The sequence below is a fragment of the Vicia villosa genome, unplaced genomic scaffold (assembly GCF_029867415.1).
Source record: "Vicia villosa cultivar HV-30 ecotype Madison, WI unplaced genomic scaffold, Vvil1.0 scaffold7, whole genome shotgun sequence".
Lineage (NCBI taxonomy): Eukaryota > Viridiplantae > Streptophyta > Magnoliopsida > Fabales > Fabaceae > Vicia > Vicia villosa.
The window spans coordinates 2,989,393-2,999,256 of record NW_026706810.1 but is presented as its reverse complement, the minus strand read 5'-3'; positions in this window follow the sequence as shown (position 1 = coordinate 2,999,256).

Below are 9,864 nucleotides of genomic sequence, written 5' to 3'. Positions count from 1 at the left end.
AGCCTTTCGAACATTCGAGGTAGAAGAAGATTAAATACCAAGACCAGAAATTTGTCCTGAAAAGATGGTATGATTGTTATCCTTATTTTTGTTTTTGATATCTGCTGGGGAAAGAGAAACTTTTGTTTTTTTCTGATGGGAAAGTTTATGGTAAGGGGTTGAAAAGGGGTAGCTTGTAACGTAGCCAAGGTGCCAATACAAGGTTCTCAAAGGAGGTGATTGTTGTATGAAACTATGATTGGACAGTGCGGGTTTGATGGAGAGACAAGATCTACTGACCCAAAAGTTGAAAGACAAGGATAAAAAGACTCGAAATCAAGGTGAGATCAACAGATCCACGACTCAAAAGAACTGAAAAAGACGAGGATAAGGTCGTCAGACCTACGATCCACAAGAAATGAAAAAGATGAGGATAAGGTCAACGGACCTACGATCCACAAGAAGTAAAAAGATGAGGATAAGGTCAACGGACCTACGATCCACAAGAAATGAAAAAGATGAGGATAAGGTCAACGGACCTACGATCCACAAGAAATGAAAAAGATGAGGATAAGGTCAACGGACCTACGATCCACAAGAATGAAAAAGATGGGGATAAGGTCAACGAACCTACGATCCACAAGAATTGAAAAGGATGAGGATAAGGTCAACGGACCTACGATCCACAAGAAATGAAAAAGATGAGGATAAGGTCAACGGACCTACGATCCACAAGAAATGAAAAAGATTGGGATAAGGTCAACGGACCTACGATCCACAAGAAATGAAAAAGATGGGGATAAGGTCAACAGACCTACGATCCACAAGAATTGACAGAAAGGATAAACATCAACACTGGGGTTGGAGGATATCAACGCTGAGGTTGGAGCATGTCAACACTGAGGTTGGGGGACATCAACACTGAGGTTGTGAAAGGAAAGACGTAGACACTGAGGTCGAGGACATCAACACTGAGGTTGGGACGAGGAAAGATAAACATCAACACTGAGGTTGTGAAAGGAAAGGCGTCGACAATGAGGTCGAGGACATCAACGCTGAGGTTGGAACGAGAAAAGATAAACATCAACACTGAGGTTGTGAATGACGATTGGCATCGACGCAGAGGTCGGTGGAGGAGTGATAGGCATCAACACTGAGGTTGGACAAGGAAGGGATAAGTGTTAACACTGAGGTTGGAAAAGAAAGGTATCGACACTGAGGTCAAAGGAAGAAAGAATTAATATCAACACTGAGGTTGGAAATTAGTTTTGAAATGGTTTGCCAGGACGGAAGGCAAAGAATACACAACACGGGGGTTGGATCTAAAAGTTTTCCCGTACGAGGGAAGAGATCACGGAGACTAGTCACGACTAGACTCGATCAAAAGACATAATCACGAAGATGTTGATGCTGGCGAAGCATAAGAATTACATTAATCCCTCAGGCCAAAGGCGGGGTGTAACTCATCAAGAGCGGCAATCGTTCGAATTGCCACACACCAAGTATGGTTATTCAAATGATTGAAAAATGAGGTGGGTTGAATGCCCACCCTCACTCACACTCTAATCTTCACGCAGCACACGGGAAATAACCTCGGAGACAACGATTCTGACGAAGAAAGACAGGAGAGAGAAGATAAGATTTCTTTTTGGGATTGAGAATACCAGGTATTGGCACCATGGTTTGAGGAGATTTGTGATGTAGTAGCAGATATCAATCAGAGTTTGTAAGGACAACTTTTCTGTGGGGATGTATCATCGTCTTGATTGAATGTTGATTTGTATTATCTGGATTATGCTTTGTATGCATGTTTGAATTTTTCTGTGGCGTGATGATCCATTGTAATGGATATGCTACGCTTTTTGAGGATGCAATGCTATATGCAATGGATTCTATATGCAAAAGTGCCAAATAAAGGCGTCGGAGTGATGGAGAAGCATGATTATTGGGGTCCGTTGCTTGTTGTCTTGAGCTATCCATATGAATCGGTGTTGGAAACCCTGTAGTACCAAAGATCATTGACAATTACACTGAGTGTTGAAATGTAGCTCTATTGGGGAGGAAGTGACTTCATCTGACTTTCCCTACATCTTGAATTTCTTGGGGATTGTGAGCTTGAGGAGATTCCCTCGATTCACCATGTTGGGGATGAGAGATTCAGATAAGGAGACCAGGTTGGGAGAGTGGGACAACTCCCATGAGAAATAAACTCATGTGCTTGGGGAGAGGCCAAAGTTCCAGGAGAAATAAACTCCTATGATCGGGGAGAGCAATACAACTCAGAAAATTGTGCCCCAAGATTCGTGAACTACGAAGGATTTTGCCCCAAAGGATCCTTGGAGAGATTTGTCAAATCTCGACGTAATTGCCCCAGATTAATTGACCTCAAGAGAGATTTCTCGACTTGATTGCCCCAGATTGATGGAAACTTGAATGGATGTCTCAGTTGACAGAGTCTTCACACAACTTGCCCCTTGGAGTAATCAGCCTTTGAAGTGAATGGCTCATGGAGTCGACCAACTTTTTCTGCAGTTGTTCATTATTGGATCTTTCTTGATGTCAAGTGTTTATTCACAAGTAAAAGATATTTGTTTTGAAGATGATAATCTCAATGCAATGCTTATGCTAGCTTCGAGATCAAAGTTATTAAAACAAAGTTGTGACATTCAGTGTTTGAATTATTTGTCATATCGATATCAACATAAATGGTAAGCAAACATCTAGGAGTCAGTTTTACACAACTTGCTTTTGAAATAAACCCTGCTTCAATTAGGTCTTTTAAGGGTTGTAACGTGGCCTGGTTCACGGTTTTAGAAAGAAAGGATTTAAGGCTCAAAGTCTAACCTAACCCACCCATTCTTCGTGATGTTCTCCAGTCCTAAGTTCAACTTAACCTGATACGAGCGTTCATCCTTCAAAAAGAGTTTGAAATGATTGAGGGATTAATGGAGTCTTCTTGGACATGGCAGTCACGTTACCTTTCGATTTGGTGTCTGATCACACGACTTTGTTCTTTTAATCCTTGTTTTTCGCTTTTGCTTTTCTTTTTGTTTCCCTAACTTTTGCCTGGACAAATTCTTTTGAATTTTATTTTGGAGTCCAGCGGGATGCCCTAATTTTTGCCTAAGTCACTTGTTTTCAAGTTGTTGACTTAGCGGGCTTTCTTTCTTCCTTTTTTTTAATTTTTTTTTTGAACGAGTCGTGTGATCCTGAATCTTTGATTTGCGGGAGGTGATTGTGACTGCCTCATTCTTTGGTTGATGAGGGGTTACCATTGTGGCATTGACTTTCCTAAACCTTTTGAAAGATAACCATTGTTGTATCCTTGGACGGACACTCCTGATGAATTTTGATTGCTCGATCAGGATAATTGAACGCTACCCTACCCCTGGGTTGAATGTGAGGTTTTTTTTTGTACAAAAAAGAAACTCCTACTTCATGGCTCAAAGGGGTTAACGAGGGTTGCACTCCCTTATATCTCCAGTGTTTGGGGATTTGAAACAATGCCTGTACATCCTCAGCAGGGTTTTATTCAAAAGCACACAATTAGAGGTTTTGCGTTTTTATTATTCTTCCATCATTATCCTTTTGATGTTTTTTGCTTAATTAAGAGTTTGATATCGATAGACAGAAATATATGAGTGAACACGAATGGATTGATTTGAAACTAGCATATGCAGTGCATTTTTTATTATGGTTAAAAACAAACAAGTTTTACATGGAAGAAACACTTAACAAAACAAGGAAAATTACAAATGAAAATGCAGAAATGAATTGATGATTGCCATAGTTGAGGAGGCTTGACTCCGTCTGGACTTGTTGATCTTGAATACTTTTTGCAGCTCCTTACAAACACTTCAGATTACTTCAAAAGAAAACTCCGACGAAGTCACCCAAGAGTTGTAAAATTTTGCCTTACTTTAGGGATTCGAGCGATGCGAGTGACGCAATGCTCAAGATAAGAGTATGTCTTGCTTACCCCTCGTGCGGGAGCCCCATGAACCTTTCAATTTATGTGAAGACCATTTGGAGTGAATGATATCGCTTTGGAGTCAATGAGATCTTGGACTTTGTGTTTCAAAATATTACAATCCTCAGTTGAATGTCCAGATGTCCCAGAATGGTACTCACACTTTGCATTTAAGTCATATCCTTGAGGAATCGGTGTTGGAGGGGGCTTAGCCTCCCTTAGTTCGACCAAAGATTCATTGAGTAAATGGGAGAGCAGTTGGCTGTAGGTCATAGGAATCGGGTCAATCTTTCTTGGTGGTCTTCTCGGCCTTCGTGGACCTTGTTGTTGGTAATTTTGGTGATAGTTAAGAACATGAACCTGAGGATAGGCAGGGAGTTCTTCTTCTCTATTCTCTGAAATTGCATTTGTTTCACTTTTCTCTTCTTCAGTGAATTCAGAAGCATTGGCCATATCTTGGATTTTACCCATCTTTAAGGCGTTTTCAATTCGTTCTCCTACGACAACCAAACTTGAGAATTCGGAGGAAGCACATCCAATCATCATGTTCAGATAAGGATCTTTCAGAGTATTCATGAACATGTCTACAAGCTCTCGTTCCAAAAGTGGAGGTTGGACTCTGGAAGCTAATTCTCTCCACCTTTGTGCATACTCTTTAAAAGACTCATCAACTTTCTGAGTTAAACTTTGGAGTTGTAGTCTAGTAGGAGCCATGTCACTGTTGTACTTGTAATGCTTGAGAAAAGCCTCTGCTAATTCATCCCAAGTGCGTACATGGATTCGTTCAAGTCGTGTATACCATTCAAGAGATGCCCCACTTAGGCTATCCTGAAAGAAGTGCATTAGAAGCTTGTCATTTTCTGCATACGGAGCCATCTTGTTACAGAATGCCTTGATGTGACTCATCGGACAAGTAGTACCCTTGTATTTCTCAAAAATGGGGACTTTGAATTTGGCAGGAATCTTGATATCGGGCACTAGGCACAAATCAATAGCATTTAAACCGGAGGAGCTTCGACCTTCTAAAGCATTCAATCTTTCTTCCAGGAGATGGAATTTTCTCTCATTTTCCTCGATCGGGAACTTGAAAGCTTCAAGTTCAGAATCGTTCTCATGGTGTGAATCCTCCTTGTTATGAACTTCCACGGGCACAGGTTTTGATCCCCCATTAGCAACAGTGGTTGGAGTACCATTAGTCAACTTAACAACACTTTGTCTAAGCTCTTCTTGCCCTTGAATAACAACATGGAGGGTCTCCAAGAGTTGGGTCATCCTCTCTCCCATAGCATCCATGTCCTTACGAAGTTCAACCTGATTTTGTTCAAGACGGTCCATAATTCTCTTCTGTTTAATCCTTGTGTGATACAGATGTAGGGAAGTCAAATTTGTTGATGAAGCAGAAATCTGGATTGAAAGAGGACCCCAATAAGCTTCTGATAGAACTATGAGATGCATGATATTATGAATGCAATGTTTCGTTTATGAGAGATCCTAAAGTCTTTTCACAATCTTTCATTTTCTTTTTTTGGAATCAAAGCTTCTTTTTTTTGTATAGAGTATCTTTTCTTTTTTTTATTCCATTTCTTTTTCTTTCTTTTTTTTTTTGAAGTAGACTTTAGGATCCCCCATAAATGAAGTGGATAAAGTAATGATGTTATGCAATGCAAAAGCATGGGATCAAGGTCCATATAATCTTAGTAACCACTGTACAATCCTTTGAATAACTTATACAGGTCAAATGTCACAGGATCAAAGGTCCGACACCTTTTTGAATACCAGGAAAACCAATAGTCACCAACAGAACAGAATAGTCACCAACGGTACCTGTCATGTATATCCCTCCCCACTCACAGGTGTAGTCTAGGTCAGGGTAGGTCAAAATGGCAACCAGCGTTATCAGTCCTCCTGAGGCACCAATGTTGTTGCATCTACATGCCAACAATGATACCCCATTTGGACCTCGACTGGGCGTGGGTCTCATGATCGCACTAGACAAGACCTGACATCTCATCGGCGTCATGACTATCCACTCTATCCTAGGTATCCTATGTGTCACTCTGGCCTGGGTATTGGGCCTTTTACCTCATAGAACATCCCACCCAACCTGCAAATAGTGAAAATATATGGTCCTGAAGGGGATCCCAATCCAGTCCAGATGCATGCGGAAAATAAACATGATATGCAAGCAGGAAAGTAAACAGGATATGCGAAACATAAAATAAATACATAAAATAAATAAATGCACGTATAGACAAAACATAGCACACCCAGTAAATAAACAAACAAACGGATAGGCTAGGATCGACTCACTAAGGATGGACCCGCAATAGGTCTAGCAACATCCCCAGCAGAGTCGCCAGCTGGCGCACGCTCGCGAAAAATGAACAGAGTCGCCACCAATATATTTATCCCATAAGGGAAAGGAATATCAGAAAACCTAACAAAGGAAGGAACAGGGTCTTGCGACCAGAGAATCAAGGTACGGGAGTCGGTTACGCAAGGGGAAGGTATTAGCACCCCTCACGCCCATCGTACTCGATGGTATCCACCTATGTTTGTTTCTATCTAAAGGGTGTGTACTATGTCTATGTCTAAATGCGAATGAATGCAAAAGAAATACGGGGAAAAGAAGGAATATTTACAAGTGTGCTCGTTCAAGCCCCGCGACTTGATGCCTACGTATCCTTTTCAGGAATCAGAGCGCCGTAGCTCGGCTCCATAGTTTTGTTTGTTTTTGTGTTTTTTAGTTGGGCGGCGTTAACATTCGCGCTCTTGCATAAGGGGATTGCCTACGATGCGTACGAGCGGAAATAACGGTGCCCTTAGGAAGGAGAAAAAGAGAGATTGGTTTGTGTCTTTTAGGATAATTCCGTGATGACGAAAACCCACTACAAGGCTTCGCATCACTTCCTCACTTTGTTTTAAATCTGACCATTTATTAGTGTTTTAAGTGTTTTTGGTTGGTGTTTTTTAAGGGAATTTGTTTGTGACTTAGATCATACCAAAAAGAGTTTTGTTTGTTTTTTTGAATATTTAAAGAATGCACATCGAGGTCTACACCACAATCGATTCTCTAAATGACGGATAAGAAATACATCGAAATCTACATTCCAATCATTTCTTTTCCGTTTAGTAGAAAAGAACGTACATCGGGGCCTACGCCCCAATCATTTCTTTTCTACTACGTGGGGAAGAACATACATCGGGGCCTACGCCCCAATCATTTCTTTCCCACCATATATCAGAAGTGTGACAGTATGATCTTTGTCAGGTTTTTTTATTAAGTATTTTAAAAGTTGAAAAGAAAAAGAAGAATGCAATAGGGAACTAATCCTAAATTCTAATCTAAGGATTGTTCTAAATCCTAATGTTAACATGGGATAGATTCTAAAAGGAGCTACAAATGGTATTAACAAAATAGGCCAAAAATATGGCGCAAAACAAGTAACAAAATCACACAACAATTACACAAAAAATAACATGGAAATGGTACAATATCATAAAGAAAATGATTCAAGCGTTAGTGCAAAATTAACCTGAAAATGCTACTATTTTTATGAGCTTTTTATGAAAGGTTTTGAACTCCTAAATCAAGCCAAAAGAGGCTAAAACCATAAGCCTAAAACTAATATTTTTTTTTGAACATTTTCTATGAGGTTTTTAGTATCAACAATCACCTAAAAATCTAACAAATTTTAAAGGTGACTATTTATTCTTTTATCAAAAAAACTAACAAAGAAAATTGATTTTTATATGTCATTTTTACTCTCTAAAATTTAACAAAAGTAAGTGAGTTTTATCATGTTTTTATTATCTAAAAATAATAGGAAAAAAACTATGTACAAAAACTAAGTCTACACATGGAATAAAGGAGTCAGGGGGGTGAATGTTAAAATCAATGATGCAGTCAGCAATTATAGCGCAGGGCCCACAGGAAGGAGGCCCAAGCAGTGTTTTTTTTTGTTATTCAGCTTTGCCAAAAAACGTACGGTGGGCTCAAAAAAAAGGGGGTGAAGCATGGCAAATCTCGGTGGCCCAGGAATTTCAGTCCAAGTTCTACTCACAGTTTTTTTTTTTAGCAGATTTTTAATTAAAAAAAAAGTAATTGAATTAAAAAACAAAAAATAACAAAAAATAACAAAAATCAAAAAAGAAAGGGGATTAGGGTTCATTATGTGACCACTCACCTCTCAAACGCTCTTCTCTCTCTCTCGAACGAACTCAGCGGCGGAAAGTTATCGGCGTCGGAGGAGATCGCCGTCTCCGAGCTGACGTTCTTCTATCGGTTTCACTTGTGCACCTCTCACTCTCAATCGGTCTCTAGGCTCGCTCTCACTCATCAATTTCTCCGTCTCAGATTTAACTCAACTCACACTCTCCTCTTTGTCTGTGACGAAGACCACTGTGGATGTAAAGCGGATGTGATGATGATGTTATTGTTGTTATTGCAGATGGAGATGATTGACAAATCGTTGATGATCGAAGATGTTGAATCGTTGATGATGCGGCAATGTGGCTCGGTGAACCCCCTCTCCACCCTTCCGCGTGCGACTGAGTTCCAGAGAGTGTTGAAGGTTGAAGTTATTGACGATTGAAGATGATGATGAGATGGAGCAATAGTGATTGAAGATTGAAGTTGTTGAAGAATTGTGAACACGGTTCAGAGACTGAAGATAATGAATCGGCCATCCTTTTCTTCTGAGTTTCTTGGAGAATTGAGATGGACAGGTTGAGAATTCCAGAGTCAGAGAAGAGAATTTGTTACAGGTTTGTTCTTCCTCTCTTCTGATTGCCTCTTCTTCTTCTCGAAATTCTTGCTCTTCTCCTTCTTCTTTTTCTTTGTTTTGCGTACTGTTATTTGTTGTACATTGAGAGTTGTCGTGAGGGGAGTTACGGTGAGGTGGTAGGGACGTAGAGGAGTGGTTTAGCACACCTTCACTCAGAGTTCAATGGAGGAACTCTGAGGGAGGCTTGTGGTTGTGCTCTAATGCTGGTGAGGGTGGAAGATGAGTGAATGTGATGGAGAAGAGAGGTTGCAGGTTTGATAGGTTAGTGGATGAAGATAATGAGGAAGAGAGATGAGGGAGGAGATGAAGATGAGTGGAGAGTAGTGTGTGAGAGTGTAGAATGGCGTGTGTGATAAAAATGGTGGTGATTTGAATTATGGAGGGAATGGAGACTGTATAGAAATTGAGAGTGATTGAGGGCCCTAGGATCTGAGAATTTCTGTTAGAGAATTAAGGGTGAGATTGAGGTCGGTTAGAAGTTTGTTAAAGGAGTTTGCTGAGCTGGAACTTTTCTGTTAGATTCTGTTATGAGTTAGTTGCAAATGGTAGTGAATGGTTCTGTTTTGAATTCTGTTAGTTAGTTAAAGGTTAAAACAAAGTTAGTTAGGAGAGTGAAATGGCAGTTACGGATGGAGGGTGAGAAGTTAGGGAATTCTGTTAGGGAATGTTGGTTAAAGGTTATAAGGTAGTTATGTCGGTTAGGGTGAGCTGGCAGTTGGTTAGTTAGGAAAGTAGTTACAGGTTTTGGGTGAGTTTGTCAGGTACTGTTAGTTGTAAAATTAATTGGTGAATGTATGTATGAGCTGGATGAAGAAATGCCAATTTTCTGAATTGTTTTCATTTGGTTTAAAATCGCAGGGCTTCCTTTGAGATGCAGGGTCCAGGTTTGATACTTGTGGGAGCTGCAAGTTTGATTTATGATCGGTGGATCGAATGGGAGCAGCAGCAGCGGATTGGTCTCAGTAACTCTTTTGAATGCCGGTTTGACTTTGGTATGGAATTACTCTTGTCAATAGAAATGAGCATGTTAGGCTTAGTTTAGTAGTTGAACATTACTGTATGATGAACTGGCCTGTGAACCGGAGTTGAGTTTGCCGCAAACTGAGGCTGAATTGACTCTTTGTTATG